This window comes from Periplaneta americana, chromosome 1 (assembly GCF_040183065.1).
Source record: "Periplaneta americana isolate PAMFEO1 chromosome 1, P.americana_PAMFEO1_priV1, whole genome shotgun sequence".
In the NCBI taxonomy this organism is placed as follows: Eukaryota; Metazoa; Arthropoda; class Insecta; order Blattodea; family Blattidae; genus Periplaneta; species Periplaneta americana.
The window spans coordinates 35,113,540-35,134,120 of NC_091117.1; the positions used below are offsets into that span (position 1 = coordinate 35,113,540).

At 32.5% G+C, this 20,581-nt stretch overlaps 1 protein-coding gene across 3 annotated transcripts in view; it reads right to left on the reverse strand.

The window, feature by feature from the left end:
- The window catches only part of Asx (Additional sex combs), a 68,077-nt gene extending 54,128 nt beyond the window's left edge, over window positions 1–13,949 (reverse strand). For 2 of the 3 annotated variants that reach the window (XM_069818332.1, XM_069818323.1), the window contains exon 1: window positions 13,499–13,946. The gene's annotated coding sequence lies outside the window, so the exon portion shown is untranslated. Of the gene's footprint in view, window positions 1–13,498 lie in introns of all 3 variants that reach the window. The other variant, XM_069818341.1, reaches the window with a different exon arrangement.
- Between the last annotated feature and the right edge of the window lie 6,632 nt (window positions 13,950–20,581).

A 20,581-nucleotide genomic window follows, 5' to 3' on the forward strand; every position in this document is an offset into this window, starting at 1 on the left:
ATTGTAACTTTCAGCTTTTTCGAGAGCAAAAACGTTAAAATAGCAACATATAGGAAATACAGAATTGCGAAGAAAAAAAAAAAAGACGCTTGCACTACTTCCCTTCAATTGGACACAATAAACAAAAGAAAAAAATGTTCATATGAAAACGGGAGAAGAAAGAAGAAACGAACATACTGTAGATGGCACAAATGAGAATACTCAAACCAGCTCTACTAGTCTTCCTTTCTTTATTCTTTTCTTTCTATGTCTTGTTTAACTCTTTCCTGATATCCTCCGATACCGATGAAGTTGTAGGGGAAGGTATATTCTTGAACAAACACTGAACATATCAACAATATTGGTCTCTCCGACTATGTGGTCAGCATAGCGCAAACCCTTCGCAGAAACAGACAGGACAAGGGACAACCATCCAGTCCCGCGGACGAAAACAAATCTCCAATTCCTACACCAGAAATCGAACCATGGATAGAACCATGAACGCTGTCTACAAAAACACAGCATCTAGATTTAGAAGAAAGGAAAATAAAATGAAAAATACATCAATAACAGACAGGTTGAAAACTAAAAATATAGTGGAGAAAATAAAAGAATATCGTACTTCACTAAAACGTTGGAATATATAAATAGAATGTCTCTGAAACGTCTACTGTACACTCAAATAATAAGTACATTCTTACAACTCTGTTGGGAAACGTGACTAGGGTCGATATGTGTCAAGAGACGTATTTAGGAGAAAAGAAAGCACTGGAGCATAAAATACTCCCGCCTTAACAAAAAAAATGTGAAAAGACATCACTTCTCTGAATAAATTCCGGTTTACGAAGAATTGAGCGAAATATGGAATCTGCGGGAAAATTAAGTACGCTACTTATTTTTTAAGAAAGTTCAAGCGTTTTTAAAAACAAAACTCTAGAAACCTACTAGCCACACCCCTCTCTCCTCGTAAGTTTAATATCTGGATATGTCATTGCGTGAGGCAACAGGAAGATTCGATTAGTTCCGTGAAAGGACCTGGACGATGATGAAGTTCAAATTATTTTCCATGGTCTGTTTTATGTAACTTCGATCCTTAGTATTAAAAACTGTTTCTATTCTCATAATCGATAATTCAAATATACGTATTATTACTTTCTCTATGATTCAAACTCTGAGTGCGTACATGTTCCTTTATCTTCAATACTGTGTAGGCTACTCACAGAATTGTACAGAATATTGCGTGACAGAAAAAAAAACACACAAAGAAGAAAGAGAAAGAAAAGGATAGAAATTACTTCTGAACTTTTTACCTCTTCCCTCAGAGTTTTACAATAATTACCGGTATGCTACGCATATCTTTTTCCCTACGATTAGTATAGAGACTAGAGGGAAAATTACTGGGGCAATCATAAAGCAAAAAAAAAAAAAATCATTAAAAAATGTAATGGAACTTTAACTTTACACAATGATAAGTACCTTAACTTTGATCCTGACGGTTATATGGCTTGAAATAATATGTACTTTTAGAAATCATAAGTTGCAAAAACAAAGCATAAGGCATAAATTCTTAAAGTTACATTTCATACGCATGTGAATAATCAATAATTAGATAACACGTGATAAAGTTACATTTCATACGCATGTGAATAATCAATAATTACATAATAAGTGATAACAATAAGAACAGCACTGCTCTTTCACGAATATTACAGCAACAAAGGAAATCAATTGCAGTTACTTTTATTTCTTCCGCTTCTTTGTTTTTATGCTCATATTTGTTTAGCCTATGCTATTCCCTACTTCTATTCCGTAAGACATGATATTAAAGAATACATGAATTCTTTTAAGATTGAATTATTTTTCTTGAGAACCTATTTAAGAATAAAAATTGGCATATTTTATTATTATAGCTAGAGATGTAATAATGTTTTAATGTCTTCAAGATAATTTTATCTTCACTCAAATTCTATACGTACGCCTTTTTTTTTTATGGAGGAGGGACCCGAAGGCTTACACTGCAGCCTGAGGCTTATTGTGCTTACCACTCCTATGCTTGTGAATGATTGGGCAGCTGAACGGCCGCACTTTTGTACAAGTATAGCACGCAGCACAGTGAACTTAACCCGGGCTATTGTATGGGTGATATGTGAATTAATGATGGCGAAATGAGTCCGAGGTCTAACGCTGGTCCGTAATTCAAGACTGCTCGAGGGATCCTTGTTCTAGGCATAAGCTTGCTATGGGTAGTGAAGTGCATTCTATAACCTCTCCTACCTAAATCTCATATTCACCTTCTCGTGGTGCAACCTGTTTTACTAACGAGGCTATGGGGACCGAGTCATGACGGTATAATCATCCCATCTTATACTGAGGAAATGCAGTATAAATCAGCTTGTCCAGAACTGTGAAGTGACAGTTACATTAGTGGACTTCTCCTTATACTAGCAACAAGTAGGAGGGAAATATTATTGCTTACAAGTCTACAAATTATTATTATTATTATTATTATTATTATTATTATTATTCGATTGACTGTTATTCAAAGCTTAGTTCATTCTATTCATCAAACATACTTAAATCTTACAACAAATTATATTTATTTATCCTCAAACATACTTAAATCTTACAACAGATTATATTTCTTTATCCTAATTCCATTACCTTAATAATTATTGTATAATATGCGCTACACGCAATCATAGGGAGTTCCTCAATCCTGTCACTTTTTATTTAATAATACTGTACTTGTGCATTTATAATCTAATGTTTATTCTATTATTATTATTATTATTATTATTATTATTATTATTATTATTATTAATTTACAAAGTTTCTAATACTACGATTCTAGTTAAATACACACAATAAGTGTATGTGTAACAGTTAAATGACATAAGCAATGCATATTTTATAATCTAAGTCGTGGAATGTTTCTTCTTTATAAGACATATTAATCGAATTCAAATTTTATTAACGATATCATTGGAAACGTTAATATTATAAACAAATCTTAGGAGGTAATAATATAAAGCAAAGTCTCCAATATCAAGGACATTATCCTGAAATCTGAATCTTATGAACTACAACCCCATTCAGAGAAACAAATACATGAATCATGGTTATTCCCAATTTGAAAATGTTTTATGTGTAACCGGAAAATCAATAACAGAAGAGACACAATACTGGTCAGTTACACAATTTCCTGCACGTAATTCAGTTTACCACAGGTCTCAGTAATATCAATATTGATTTGAATTCATTTTACGAAAGTTATTATACTTCTTTAGTGTATATCTTCTACTTTTAATTACAAGATAGCTATCTACTGGTCATACCTCTCCCAAATTATGGTTATGTATGTAGTTATATGTGTATTTATGTGAAGTACAATAATTAGATACAGTAATTTTCGCAGATTATCTGGTTTCATTAGACACACCGTAAGATGACTTGCAATGTTAGTACACAATTTAAATTTGGTAGCCCAGAGATATTCTATCAAAAAAAAATCTGTTTTTTTGGTAAATGTCCAGTACCAAGCAAAATTTATTTAAACAACAAAATCCTGGAACAACTTGATAAATGTACATAATTTAGCTTATGAACTACCTTTGTTGAAAATCTAGACTTATCATAGAAAATTTTGAAATTGAATACATCAATAAGTACCATTAACAGAGTTTCCAAACCATAATAAATTATTACAAAAATCAATCTGCACTTGCCTATATAAAAAGTTCTATGTCATAGAAGCTAAAGCATGACATCTTTGAAAGACAGATGAAAACACATTAACAATTTCTGAGATGAGATTCATGTGTTGAATAGCCACCTACACCAAACGGAACCAGGAGAAAAATTAAGATGTGCAACAAGAACTTAATATATCACCAGTCCTAGACTACATCTTTAGACTTCAGCAGAACAGGAAGGACCACGTCATGAGTAGACCTTGGATGGCACTTAAAAAACTAACTAAATTAACTTTTGGGCACCTAAAATAGGCCCTGAATTTGTCAAAATAAGCACTAAAAACATAGATTTAGGCACCTAAAAATACAATTTCAAGCAGCTGAAGGTACTATTTTATGCAGTTAAAATGTAATTTCTATCCACACAAACTACAGTACAATAACTATTAAAATGCAATTAATTAGTGAGTATTAGGCATTTTGCTATACAGTGACAAAATCAGTAAAAAAATATAACTTATTGTATACGTACGACAATAACATGTTCGGATTATCGAGGTTCTATTGTATACGTACATACAGTAATGTGTTCGGATTATCGAGGATCTATTGTATCTATAAATAAAACCAAAGTTATGGCTTTCTTTATAAAAGACCATGAGACCAAGTAAAATTTGTACCAATAATTCAATTTTCCAACAAGGCAATTGTTTTAATACATTATTTAGGCCATGCAATGCCGAACATTGAAGAAAAAGATGTATTGCCTATGAAAGCATAAAAATTTATAGATTACTAGCTGTACCCGTGCGCTCTGCTGCACCTCTTAGAAATAAATATAAAGTAATTACGTAATTAAAATAGGACGTTCGATCCAGGGAACATTCGTGTTTGATAGAAGGATAAATCGTTTAATATGTTACTTAATTTAAATTGTATTTTAATAATTAAAATGCGGTCATTTTGGTCCAGAGAGCAATCATTTGGTGCAATGACAATTCCTTTAACATGTTTCTTAATTATTATTACATGCAACCATAGTTTAATGAAGATTGACATATCATTTAGTTTTAATGTGTATACTTTATATTACTTGCTATATGTTTCAGAAGTTACTGTAATAACATTGTAGAATTAAGTCCATCTAAAGAAACTACACTTTTCAATGGTGAAATAATAATAATTAAACAATTAATTAGCTTCCGATATTACTTCATACAAACACAGAAACATTCTCTTAAGCTATGTTTAATAGCTTTCGATTGTTGTTGTCCAAGGCCCCTTACAGACGAAGTCATTTGTTTTTATTTCAATACAGCGCCTTAGATGGCATTGTTATTGTAATTTTAAAACTCATTTATCTCATTAAATATCAGTCCTATCAAAATTTTGTACAGAATAAAACTTATCGGAAATTATTTTTAAAGAAACTTTTGTTATGTAATATTATTCATGAAAATCAATAATAAGCGATATATGTCGATTTATTTAATTCAGGCCCCCTTTTAAATAAAGTACTCTGAATGCCATATAGCCTAAAATCTAAGTTACAACGAACTTAATTTATATTCCAATTTTCATATAAATCGATTCAGCCCTTATCGCGTGAAAAGGTAAGAAACATCCAGACGACAGACAGACAGACAGACATACAGACAAAAATTTCAAAAAAGCGATTTTCGGTTTCAGGATGGTTAATTATACATGTTAACACCAATTATTTTTGGAAAATCGAAAATTACCAGAAAAATTTTGGCTACAGATTCATTATTAGTATAGATTAGACTCATAAATTCAATTATTAAATATCTCTAGTGCAAAACACTCTGCTCAAAGTTTATAAAACTTTGGGAAGACCATTATTACTACATGTATCAAAATGAGGCTTGGACTAAAAAGAAATCAGATCAACATCAACTCACAACATCAAAGATACGATATATGAGAAAAACAATCTGGGTATTCACTTTTGGAACATAGAATGAACTTGGATATCTTGAAAGAATTATATAGCAGCCAATTTTGGATCCAGGACTACAGATTAAATTGGATACAGTACAAAAAGAAAATGGATAATGAATGGCACTACCAACCTGAAGGCAAGAGTAGTTTGGGATGACCGACCGAAAAAACAACTGAAAATATAACAGGCAACAAGACCTAAAACAAAAAAGAATGATTATGATGATCTCCTTATCTTCTCATTCATTTTTTTTAAATAGGCCTATGTTGTCAGTTTCTTTCAATACAGTAATCCCCCTGTATGCACAGGGTATATGTTCCAAAACATACTGTGGATATGTGAAACAGCAGATAATAGCAAACCCTATAAGTATCCAGTTAGTAGGTTGCTACTGCATCATGTGTCAGGACAGTGAAAAGTAAACAGTGAGGGTATTGCCACTAAGGACAATGTTGCTGATTGATATTAGGTCTACCACAATCCATGAATACAAAGTGCTCCTAATTTTAGATTTTCTATAGAACTGTTACATATTTTAATTGCTAGGTGCTGAAATACGTAAAACAAAAGTCGCCAAGATCAACAGTGGCTACAGATTCCACAGATAAATGGGATTACTGTATTGTCAGTTTTCTCTAACACTGGAATGGCCTAATGTTCCTGTATGATTTCGTCAATCTTTCCATGATCCTAGAAGTTGTAACTTACTTCCTTTTTGGAAATAATTTCTCTTCTCGGTGACCTATCAGTTATCGCTTTTTGGAAATAATTTCTCTTCTCGGTGACCTATCAGTTATCAATTATGTTGGTCATTCGATTTGGGGTTCAAGGATTCAAACACAGCCAAGGATGATAGATTAAAGGGCAATAAAATCATAGCATGGCATGGCTTTCTCTGGGAGGGAGTAAAGCTGGGAGGCCAGTGTTGTAGATTTATGACATGTAAAAGAAGTGTGTCTGTGACAGAGGGGTCCAGAAAAAGTCAGCCATTTCTTGCCTATGTTGACTTTCGACGCTAAATAAATTTTGCAGTTGAAATTAAAAATAAAGATATCCCCTTCATGCCTTGTAAGTGATTGGGGGGTGAAGGAGGATGCATGCAGAGCTCGGCATCAAGTTCTAATCATATTTTACTGTCAGTAAAAACCCAGTACTCAATTTGATAGGAGGCTCGATGAACCTCAGTCATTCTGAAAGTTTTGGTGGCAATGTGCAAAATCCCATACCACCCAGGAACTTCCAGTTGCTCTACCAACTTAGCTTTCCAGCTGCCTTTTACAGTTCAAAGCATCGTTAAATAAAATACCACTATTCTAAAGCATTTATCTCTGCTGAAATTAATCTGTTTTCCAAAGGCGAAGTGTGAAATCAAGATCAAGGCATGCACCATGGAATTAATTTAATTTCGCTCAAGAAAGTTATTATTATTAATTATTATTATTATTATTATATTATTATTATCATCATCATCATCATCATCCTTCACGAATTAGGCCTCTGTAGACCTGTGTCAGCCCCATGTAGCAGTCTTCTTAAAGGTCTTCCTGGTCGACTATGTCCTCTAGGTTTATACTGCATCATAATTTTTGGGATTCTTGAATTTTCCATTCTTCTTACATGATCTAGCCAATTTAATTTGTATCTGTTGAGTTTTTCTTCTACTGACTCTACTTCTAATTGTTCTAAAATTTCTTCATTCCTTTTTCGGTCTAAAAGAGTATATCCTGCTGTCCTCAAAAATTTCATTTCCGTTGCTTTGATTCTGTTCATGTCTTTTTTCTTTAATGTCCAAATCTCTCTTCCGTATAAAAGGGAGGGTAATGCTAGTGTATTATATATTTTTATTCTTGTAGATTTTTGTACTAATTTAGCTTTTAATGTATTGTTTATTAGCCTATTCCTAGAATTTGTGTAAATTTGGTAATTTTCTTGTTCACATCTTTTTCATTTTGATAAGATATTTCACAACCCAGATAGTCGAAATTTTGTATTTGTTCGAGGCATTGGTTATTGTGTATTAGCTTACTTCTGACTGGGTCTAGTCCTAAAAATGCCATTACTTTTGATTTTTGTGCTGAAATTTCCATCCCAAATTCTTTTTAATATTTTATTTAAAGTATATAATCCTCTTTGTAAATTATCCTCTGAATTGGAAATTATGACTTGATCATCGGCAAAGAGTAAGGTACCGGTATTTAATGTTAGAGCACTGGTTACTTTGATTTCTGATGTGTAGATTTGGTTCCATTTTAAAATAATTTCATTTATATAAATATTAAATAAAGTTGGTGATTATTATTATTTATATTTTATGTTGTTAAACGATATTTTTAAAGTAGATTAGTATCCATATCTGAGGAAGAGCCATTATTGTTTATGCTGAACTATATGAATAAAGACAAGGGATCTGTTAATATTTAATTCAGTTTCCTGAAGTTAAACTTGAAAGTTTATAACTTACAATACTTCAGGTACACATGCAATCTCATGTGAGAAAGAGAATTTTGAGCTCGGGAAGGGAACTTTCCTTTTGGGCTATTCCTGAATTCATCACCTTGTATAATCCTGAATAAATAATATAACAGACAAATGATAATGGGACATTCCATGACCACATATGGGACATTTGTACTAATTTCTTAATTACATATCTTCATATAAATAGTTAAGTAAATTTTTTAATTATTAGTCTTGTATGCCAAAAAGAAAGTGCCAACAATGACTGATTTTTTGAGCTATGAAAAGTTATATCTTTTTTGTGTACTTAGAAAATACAAGAAACATGATGGTCACGTGCGGGACACATGCATTTCCCTAACATAACAAATTACTGAGTTATGATAGAAAATTCAGCCCATCTGCTAATGTTGTCATTATGCTGTACTTTTTTCTGAATTACTTGCAGAAAATTCTATAATCTCACCCAATCACATTGAACAAAACATTAACTGATGAGCCTGTAGAATTTTTTTTTTGTTGGTCACGTGTGGGACTCTTACCCTTATGGGAGGAATTAAAACAGATGACTGTAAATATTCTTGGGCTATTATACGTAATTTTTTAACAGAATAACAAAAAAATAATATCACAAAACTAGGGAAACATCAACTAATTTGAAAAAGGAATGCTCTTCATAAATAACACAAGACAACAGTTTACTCTACTTTAAAAATGCTCTGAAAATTTAAAAACTCCACGATTATTCACAACATCTACAGGTAACAGTTTCTTGATAATCTCTTGTTGGCTGTAGAAGATAAGTCAGATCGTTCAGGCCACTTGAAGTGATTTGAAATTCCAGCCTGTAGCAACATTGAGACTTCAATTTTGTAAGAAGCATGCACGTGCAATTACTTCAGGATATTTAGTTCCTTCATAGGTCACAACAACCGACTGCCCACAAGTAAGGTCTTCTCTCTGTAATTCTTCAGAACCTGGTCTGTACGAATTGACATTAATTCCTGGAGGCCTAAATGCATTTGTCTTGCATGTGATGCCTCTATTTTCACATAAAATTACACGAAAACTTTTTATGCCGAAAATTGGAACTACATTCTCCCATGGCTTTTCTGAAGAAATAGTATAATATGATCCTCTGCCATGTAATAGTTCAGCAAAATATTTGGGTAATAAGTACTTGTTTTGGTTTTTTATGAAATTATTTTTTTTTTAACTTTTTGATTATTATTCCTAATGTGAAAATACTTCCAAGCAAAATATGTCTTGTACTTCTCAGAAAGTATTTCCAGCATCTTTACCGTGAACTTATTTTTAAATTCTGACGATGGCCCATCACTCCATACTATTTCTAACTTCAGCTGATCACCACCTGATCGAATGATTTCATCATATAGAAAGTCAATCAACACAAACACAGTGCTTTTTCCTTAGACTGGCAGTCAGAATAGATAAGGTATATTTTACATTGCCCTTTATAGAAAACAGCTGCAGTAAATAAAAGTATACTTGTACGTGATCAAAGAGCACTTTGAATTTCTAACAGACTTGGACAGCAAGTTTTCTTTTGATTACAAAGGTGATAAAAATAAAATTGCATACATGTGCCATACAGGATGGTCACGTGTGGGACAACAATGAAAATTATTATTTAATCCTTTTTAATTAATGAAACAATTTCTAAATGTGGTCATACAATTGTTGATTAAAAAAGAAGAAAAAAAGTTACTCAGTTTTTTTTTTAATTAATATATTTCTTTTGCAAAACAAAATATAACCTATTTTGAGTCACGTGTGGGACATAGGCCTAGATGTTAATTCTTTTCACTGGCTTAATCAATAATTACTTAACACATTTATAACGTTATAATAATAAACATGTGTTAATATATTCACTTTTCACACAGAACAGGAAAACGTTGCACAATAATGTTTGTTAAGCAAGTGAGTCTCAAAAACAATGCAGTTTCAGTCCAGCAGTAAAAGGCTGATAGAGGTCATCTTAAATGCAGATGTGCCACATTTAAATTTAAAAACAATTTAAAAGGCAATATGTTTCTACTTAATTCAGAATTTTATGTACATTTTACAAAATTTTTACCTGAAAAAAAATTAGGCCTATGACAAATTCATAATAATGTCCTGTTTTTCATGGAATGCCCCTAATACGTGAAACACAAACTCTTGAAACAGATTCAACCAATGTGAAAACTAATTGCAAAACTATTCCTCTTGAATTCTGTAATCAGTAGGCATATAAAGAACGAATGATATGTAATGATTCTGTATTCTTGTGACAAGTGCTTCTTTCCTTTGTCCCCTGTAACACATTGATCATCTGGTAGTGCATTTAATTATGTACCTACTATAATTGGGTAGGGGAGTGCAATTATTTTTGTAAAGATATTTCAGGTCTACTGGAGAATACGATACGGAACTTTACGTTTTTTTGGTAAACTGAAAGTTTTCATAAGGCCGAGAATCAGTGACAGGTTAGGTTAGGTTTGTTTAGGCTAATGTTATGCCTTACATATATATATAATTATTATGTTACGTCAACGTCACCATCTTTGTTTCTCAGTGCAGTGGGGTGTAATATGGCTGTATAATATTCTTCAGTAATCCTGATATTTCAAGTCGTTTTATTTGTAATTGGTAGCTGAAGAAATATTTGGAGCTAAGAGGGATGAAGTTACAGGAAAATTGAGAAAGTTACACAAAGCAGAACTGCATGCATTGTATTCTTCACCTGATATAATTTGGAATATTAAATCCAGACGTTTGAGATGGGCAAGGCATGTACTACATATGGGCGAACCCAGAAATGAATGTAGTGTGTTAGTTGGGAGGCCAGAGGAAAAAGATCTTTGAGGAGACCGAGACATAGATGGGAGGATAATATAAAAATGGATTTGAGGGAGGTGGGATATAATGATAGAGACTGGATTAATCTTATTCAGGATAGGGATCGATGGCAGGCTTAAGTGAGGGTGACAATGAACCTCCAGGTTCCTTAAAAGTCATTTGTAAGTTGTAAGTAAGCTGAAGAAATTAATTCAATATTAATTTTCTTGTATCAGGCAAAGAAATCCAAACATTTTAAGGATAGGCCTATTGATTTTTTAATTCAGACACAAATGGTTATTCTACCCCACATTAAAGAAAAAAAAATGAGTTCGTATGAAATCCTATAGTAACTTAGTTGCCCAGAAAAATTACCTATAATTTCAAATTAAACAAACATGTTGAATCTTTAGAATTAGACTTTTGGGTAATCCATCATTTTCTGGAACTTATTTCAAACGTTTCGGAATTACATATAGGCTAGGTTCCAACATCAGGGTGCCAATATATAGTTCCGAAACATTGGAAATATCAAGTTCCAGGACATAGTGGATTGCCCAAAAGCCTAATTATCATAAGTCACCGTGAAAGGCTAAAAAAACTCATATGTTGAATCTGTAATTCGGTAGAAAACGTTGGTCAATATGGCGGACATCATTGGGGATCAGTGACAGGTTAGGTTTGTTCAGGTTTTTGATATGCCTACCAAAAAGCGTATATGCAAGGCATACCAAAAACACAACAAACCAAACCTAACCTGTCACTGATCCTCGATGATGTCACTGATGTCCGTCATATTGACCAACGTTTTCTACCGAATTGCCGTTGAATCTCGTTCTAACATTCCCAGTAAATTAAACTTGAAATTATAGAACCGACAAAATACGCCACAAATACGGTCCATGGCGACATTTCTCAATTCAACTAGAGGGATAAGTTAACATTTTCACTTCACAGGAGAGGACACCACATTATCTTCAATGACAATGATTGGTCAGGATGACTGGCAGTAGAGTTTTGACGCAACCGAGATATCGCCGGTAAATTTCGTCTGGAGCCATTATGTTCACGTTCCAAAACTTCAGATCTAATTACAAACACTATAACCGCTAGACCACAGTGAACTTCACCATACAAGTAATAATAGACTATTCCGATACTGTACATGACCTTTTAATTCGATTAACCAAATTAAAAAGTGTTTTTGATATCTACCTAGCTATAACCTATAGGCCTAGAAAATACAGCACCTTGTGTTACAAACACAATCCTTCATAACCTTTCACGATTATTATCTACAATGCCTATTCATATTAAAAGGACTAATACTTCGACTTTTTTCAACTAATAGGCCTTTTCTACCAAAAAATTACAGTAAAACATTTTTAACTTTTTGGGTAAATATGAATTATATCATACGTAGTTCCTAACTGTTAATATTCTTGGTAGCTATTGGCAAACTTAATTCCATTCCTTTGCTCCGGACAAGTAACATTTTCTCCATAATTGGCTTGCAATAGTACAGAAAAGCGTCAGATTATCCCTGAAACGTTATCATCAAAACTCAACTATGCTTATTCTCGAATTCAAACTACCCACGATAGCCCATTATGCCTTCTTAATTACACAAGTTACCATCTAGGCCTCTACCGGTATGTGATAGCCCATATCTGTAACGAAGACATTAACTGTTATGTATTTCCATCATGCATACGAACTTTAATCGAATCCGGCTTATAGATAAAAAATTAAGCACTTGACCACGTACGAAGTCTGAACAAATGCTTATAGGCCTACCTAATTCGAACATTTTCTAGAATGAAGTGATTAAAACTTTACACGCAATAACATTTCAAGTAAATTAAGCTTAATAATAAAGCAGCATTTTAACAAGAATACTTATGGGTACTTAATCATGTTAAAATTAAGTGAAAAATAATATTATAAGATCGTATAAGTCATCTATTTATATTATGATTATCATCAATATGTATATGGTAGTCTCAGTTTGTTCATGGAATTTACAAAAAAATAATAAGCTCTTGTACACTACTTTTCACACCTGTTCGAAAGACAAATTTGTATTCAAAACCGTTTGAAACAAACCTTTATGTTTAAGTTTGAGGCTGAAGGTTTGGAGTGTTTTTTGACACACATAGGTTAGGTGAATGTTTATAAAAATTACTTCCCAAAAGAAAGTACTCTTTGCCGTAAAATGAACTTCACATTTGGATTTCAAATTTGTAAAAATTATCACTATCAATCACAACCGCAATCTATCAGAGTTTTCGAGGTGATATTTGGTTTAAAAGGGTTACAGTAACAATATATCAAAATAAACTTCTTCGAACAAAATAAAAAACCCTACACTGAACCTAAATGTCAAGTTCTTCTACATTAATTTTAAGAACCAAAGTATAATCAATAAATAAATAATATTAGCTTTCATATATTTAATAAATTATATTGGTAATTTCAAATTGCTGGAAAGTGTCACATAAATTCATTTTAATGACAATGCCGCCAAGCTAAATAATAGGCTACTGAAATCTTTCAACCTTACATTTATAACATCATCTTCCATTTCAGCCCATCTCGGCAGCCACTGTACTTCCGACTTCCTCACAGTTTGATTATTGTTTATGTTTACATTGAACATTTACTTCTGAACACCAATGACGTTGTTACAGATTCTGTCTCACTTTTTACACCAACACAAAAGGTTTCCACTTATCCACCATATTAGATTTCTGTTTTGCCTGAGCGCCACTGTCGGCCAGTGCCTGATGGCGCTTCCTTGCCTCAAACGGGCTTTCCAACTATCAAGAATGCAGTGAAATTACGAACAAAGTGAAATCGAATGTTTGAAAAAGACAGAAGTCAATTGTTTACCTGCGTAAAGCTAGCTTTATATGAGCCATGTGAAGCGCTGGAATCAATTCCAGGAAAAGTAGAATTGTTTACATACACACAAACACGCAACTTAGAACTGCGGGCGTATCAATTCACAGAAAATACGCTTATTGGATCTTTTTCAATGCTGTATCATAAAATGTACATTAATTACAAATAGATCATGAGATTTATTTTATCACTGCAGTCTCAATACCCAAAACTTAAACGTTTAAGACGAATACCTTACATATTAATAAACAAATAATAATATATATTTCCTCAAGTTGTATATCACTCTGCTTTAAAAATATCAAGTCCGCATAAAAATAACGGTGAAAATGAATGACTTTAACATGAACCGTAATTTCATCTTAATCGTGGTATATTTATAAAATTACATTAAAACCAAGAAAAATCTGGATGTCAAAGTAGCACAGGATATAAGCGTAGTCACGATTTTGTATCTATGCTGCACAGGATACCATTAAAGTTCTACAGCATTTCGCATAATATATTACATTGACCGGTGATTGACCTTAAGTAGTACGGTATAGGAAATGAAGATTGCAATTCATTATATAATATAGCCTACGTAGGTACCTGATAAAATGTACGATTCTGTGTGCGTGTTTGAACGCACAGGTTCATTTTCTCCAGTCAATTGGCTATTATAATAATAAAGCTGCAGCCGTTTTGTGTATTTTATTTAAAGAATAGTAATATTTACAGTAGCCATAAACATTTTTTTCACCATATTTTAACATGTGTAGGCTTATTTACGTTTAAACCTGGAAATATGAAAATAAATGCTCATTTTGCGGCATAATATGTCATTATATTCTACATACCGGTAATGGAAAAAAAAAAAGGATTAACAAAACATCTGTATGTTTCTATATGATTTTATTCCTATACCAACAAATTGTTGGCTCTAAGTTTGTGCATATGAAACAATAAAAAATGTTTTAATAGGATATGTAATACAATGTCAGTTTAATTTTTATATTTCCTACTAATCCTCCTTCCCCTAGATCACTCTTCTGTACTTTTGAAGTTTCACAGTAAGGCAATTGGCAGCTGTATTCACTTTATTTGGTTTATTATTATTATTATTATTATTATTATTATCATCATCATCATCATCATCATCACTAGAGTTCATTGGACCACAAACAAGTTTCAATAATCGGACACAGATATCTTTATTTTTACAAACATAAATAGTAAATATGAATATATTTACAGTCTTGAGACTGTATAAAATCCGAACTACGAGTTCAACCTGTATAAATGAGGGGGGGGGGGGAGGAAGGCTACATATATGCCTATACAATGTTTTGTTTTCCTAGAGAAAAAAGGCAGTGGAACTCTGTGTAAAATTTATTGGAGCAGATGGGCAGATGACTACTGCTCAGTGCACCATGAGAGAGAATGAATTTGAGTAAGGAGAAGTCTCACAATATATTGGCGGCACGGAATTCGAGCATTTCTCGGTTCTCTGATGGAAAATATAACAAGAATATGTGGGTAAGGCTGCATCAGAGAGACAGCCGCAAGTTTATGTGTGAATGCGCCATTAAGATTAACATCAGCAGTGACATCTCTTCTTTCCAGATACTCTTAAAACTCGATTATATCTTCACTGTGCTGGGACTCCTGGGAGTAGACATCTTGTATGCAATGAGAGGAAAGATGTTGGTTGCTATAGTAACCATGGTGCTCTATCGTTTGCTACCAATTTCTTATACGCTTATTCCCATTTGCATTGCATATATATATGTCGACATTGTGAATTTCCTCGTTTCATTCAATTTCACTTACGAATTTTTCCAATTTAACTTCTCGACTCCTAATTGTTGTTCAATTGAAATTGTATTGTAGCAATGTTGGAATATATATTGTGATTTGACATCAGGGAATTTGTATCTGTTGGAAGGAGCAATGGACTACAGGAATTACTGAACTATTTAATAAATGACTTGCACCAATCTACATAAACACTAGAAACATTTACATTCTACCAAAGATTGATATAAACTCTACAAAATGTAAAACAACTGCAATGTCCTAAGATAATTGAAACACTAACAGTCACCTGATGATATATGAATGAACGTGATCACAATCAATAAATCCTCAATAAACTACTTAGCTGCAGGGTCATATATGCTGCTTCCCTCACACCACAAACTCAACAGCATTTTCTGTTATATGCCTCACACAGTTACCACAAAATGAGCTACCATTTCTATGGCATAACTTCAGTTTCTAACTCTGTTTAGCTGCGAAAATGTTTATAAACAACTTAAAAATGAATAATTACAATTAGTGCATCTTACCTGTGTCACAAGAGATTTTCAAAATGTCCTCTTCCTGCTTCAATTTCATTTTTTACATCATCGAAGATTGTTCTGAACACCAATCTCGTCTTGTGAAATGTTCAAAATGACTTTTCGGACATTTTCTCAAATTTCTTACATAACTTACTGTAAAACTACAAAAACTCGTTGCAATATGCTATACTTCATTCTCAAACAATTAGGTAAGACACAATAGCTTGCACTACACTGCACACAAATTATCTGACCATCTTTTCGTTGAGTCAAACCCTGCAATGTGTATATTCAGCACTAGCTTATGGAACTTGAACCATGCCTCCCTCTCATCGCGCCTCTCAACCCCCGCACAAGCCCAAGTTTCGTCTTTCTTTAAGTAGCCAGCAAAGGTTTTCACAAACAATGCAGTTCTCGTCACAATTGAGAGTCCATTGATGTCAGATTAAAACTTATTTAAATGTAAAGGTAATGAAATGTAGATTTAAAAATAATAGCACTCACAAACAAAAATTAAAACATTTCACGAGGAAAATTTATTGCTAGCGCAAACCTGCTATCATATGCAGCAGCCACCACTGACGTACTCTTTGTTCAGTTGTGTGCTTCACCATTCACAATAAGATATGAATGAGCTATTTCATCTCAAATCGACTGAAATATACAGAAAATTGACCTTACAATTTCTAAATACAATGCACCTTTTTTGTACGTAGAGAACTGTGATACAATGCTTTGTGCAAAGTTTGAGGCATCAGAACTTCATAGTGTTTAAATTAAAAATATTTAAATTTATCGTATTTTCATTAAATTAGCAACTTTAAACTGTTGTAGCTCCGAAACCCTTTCACCCAATGATCAAAATCATGGTTTATTTTGATGCTGAGAAATTAAAGTTTATATTGACATATGAACAGCTTTTCTTACTTTTTATGGAAATGGAGAAATTTAGATTTTTCCTCATTAAGACGCCTTTGCCAAGGAAAAAATATTTAAAAAATATATAGTTAGATTTCGCATTGAAAGTACAAATAAACACATATTTTTTACTGATGGTATGTTGATAAGAAAGTATTGAAAATATCAAATAAAGAAAATAAATGGTACGCGTGTGAACTAACCAGCTGACTGTGAGACGGGAGCTGGCTGAGACAAGCAAGGCCAGGAGACAAACACGCGATGTTTCGTCTAGTAGCGCATAGCTGGGCTAGCTTTATCACAAGTTTTCATAAACACAGGTGTAAAATGACGCCTAACGCTCGCTTATCTTCAGCTCTCGGCCAGTGTGTGCGGTACTGCGCCGTTCAAGTCCAGGCGTGTGAAAATAATCTATTTAATACCCTCGAAACTTATTGCCATACCACTAAGTAAACAATGCCGAATCCCTCTTAATAATGCAAGGTTTTTTCTCAATATTTTTTTTATATTTTTACAAATTGGCAAAAAGCCTAAAAGTAAGTAAAATCAGATTATCTGTCTGTGTACAATAAAAATAAGGATTACTTCTTATCATAACCTACCAAATGTCAGCTTCAAAATGAGCTCCCGTTCAATGTTCTGCAGTAAATGGTTCCAGAGTTCTGAGCGCTAAAAGAGGCTTGTTTTCATAAAATACGCTAAATTTGTCGCTCAACAATACGAAAACCGTTTGACTTTCGATAGTATATTTTTGAAAATCACTCTCCTCAGCACCTTGTATAAAGAGGAAAAAATTAGAGTATAAAAAATATACGAGGTTTTTTACTGATAGATTTCATATGGAATAGCCCGAATGCAAATGAGAAAACCAACTTCCTCCAATATCATAGCCAATCAACCATGTCTTTGCCTTTCCTGTACTGGAATGCAACTAAAACTAGCTGGCTGACTGCTGCTGTCTGTACCAGGTCTGGCAGCATGAATCTCCTAATGCATAGCCATTCTACAATCAGTCAAAGTGCCAGCAAATTTTAAATGATCTGCTCTGAAGTTGCGAGATTTTATTGCCAAAAGCTGATCTGCTAAATCACTGTCAAGAGGGCTGTTAAGGTAGATGCTCACTTACCAGAACGGATCCATATAGCATTATTTTAAATGGAGCAACACTCACTTAGCCGTATCACCTCTGTCCGCATGATCGGATTCTGATAAAAATTCTTGCCATAGAATTCTAAACAATTTCCGTACAGTCCAAAATCGAAATAGAGAATGTCATGGCAAATATATCGATTGGAAAGCCTCCAATCGCGGTACTATTGAAGGTGTAATGAAATGGATGACGCAAAGCTTATTTTATTAAGTCCAACAGTATGAAGAGCTTTATAATTTATGAAATTAGAATTATTGCAATGTAAAATGGAGAAAGAACATATGGGATGAGATTGGGAAAATATTAAATTAACCAGGTATAGCCTTCATAGTTTAAGTTACAGAGCTATTCATTTTATTTCCAGGTTCAATTCAGAACAGTACAATGAAATAATGTGCATTACAGGTAAATTAAAACATTATATGATGATTCATTCGGAAATGCGGACAAGTGAGCGATACTATAATAAAAATCCGAACGCAATAAACGAATTTTTTCCGGTAAGTCAGCACCTATCTTTACTTATGTTACTTTTTCGAATGGGACTATGCTAAACAAAACCTGTTTCCAGTACATCTATTTTAAAGGAAGAAAAGAAATATTAAATGAATGGGTTATTTATGAAAGGGCCTAAGTCTTGAGTACTAAATTGTTAGCAATTTAAGAAAAACTGCTTGCAGGCCGAAATTTTTAAATTAAGGCTGGAATAAAAATTGTATCATAAATTCTACTAAGCATTAGAATCTGAAACTTAGTCCTCTTTATATCTAAATCGATGTATCTATACCCAAAGAGCAGTTATTACATTATAAACTCATTTTCACAAAATTAGAGACTTAGGCCCTTTCATAAATAACCCATTCAAATTTAAATTATGGTGGGTTAAAAACAAACATGGAAAATACAAAATAGCACAGAGACAGACTTATATTCAAGAATACTTACAATTTAATTAATTTAACAACATAAATTAATTCTCATCTATATAAATTCATTCTGTGCAAACAGCGAAAGTACTGTACAATTCATTCTGCATTTTTTCATTTCCTTTATGGAAATCATTTTATATGACAACAAACATGATAAATTAAAACAATCCATATAAAAATTTGTAATATAAATATCTGATTGTAAATTTAAATAATCACTTTCTATACAATGGCATGTGCAATGTCACACTTCAACCAATGCTGATTAATGCAGAAACAACTGTTATTATTAAACAACGATTGTGACAGTGTACATCAAATATGTTTTCAAAATGAATGTCCTAAACCATGTTTCATATAAAATCATGCCATCATATAGGAGCACTTCAAAGGTAAATTATTTGTAAATACAAAAATCGCTCAGTCCATTCAACATTAGCCAAAATTACACATAATGAATCAGCTCTAGTAAAATGTATATTATCTTTTTCTGCTCATGACATTATTACAATAAGAAATTTCAAAAGCATTGTGAATTTGAATTGAATTACTATAAAATTACCAGACAACTGTATGTGATATTATTATGCAGTTTTCTGCAATTTCAGAATTTAAAAAAAGTCACATTGTGAACAAAATTTAACTATAATATTATAGAGAAAATAATTCATACTATAAAAAAAATACTGATTGCAAACAGTTTTCCAGTTAAGTATATTATTTCAAGTTCTCTTCCACTCAAAATATTCATTCCTTGTAATTATCTTATGAATTACTAATATTTGACCACAAAGTAATAAAAGTCCTAGAACTTAATGAATTAATCGGCTTAGATGCATTATAGGTACTGCCAGCCTATTTGATATCGATTCATATTCTTATCTGGATATAAATTTTATTTTATTTTTTATTATGGAGCATATTGTATTATTACTAATGTCGTAAAAAACAAGCATTTCTCCTGTATCAAATGGTTGTATCTTTAATGCATCAGTTCCAATTAATCTTTTAATTTTGTATTTTAAATTACACCGGTACCTTCTTAGTAAAACATACTTACATTTATAAATACGCCTAAAACATTTACAAGTGCATGAAATTACTTAAGTTCAGTGCTTTTTTTTCTGGCATAATGTGCCAGAATGGTGTTCTAGCACCTTTTTATTGTATTTTTCATCATGGAACCGAGAATGTATTAATAATTATGTTTTTAACATAATTTTTCTTTTAACTCCGCTTAGACCTTGAAAGTCTTGAGTGAAACAAAAAGAAGGTTAAAAACGACAAAATTCCTGTGCACTGAACAGTAATCATCTCCAGAAAAAAAGCACTGCTTAATTTTAAAGTATAAAATAAAGTTATAAAATTTAGAAATTCATCGTTATGACAATAACATTTTTAATTACAAAGCTGATTTTACA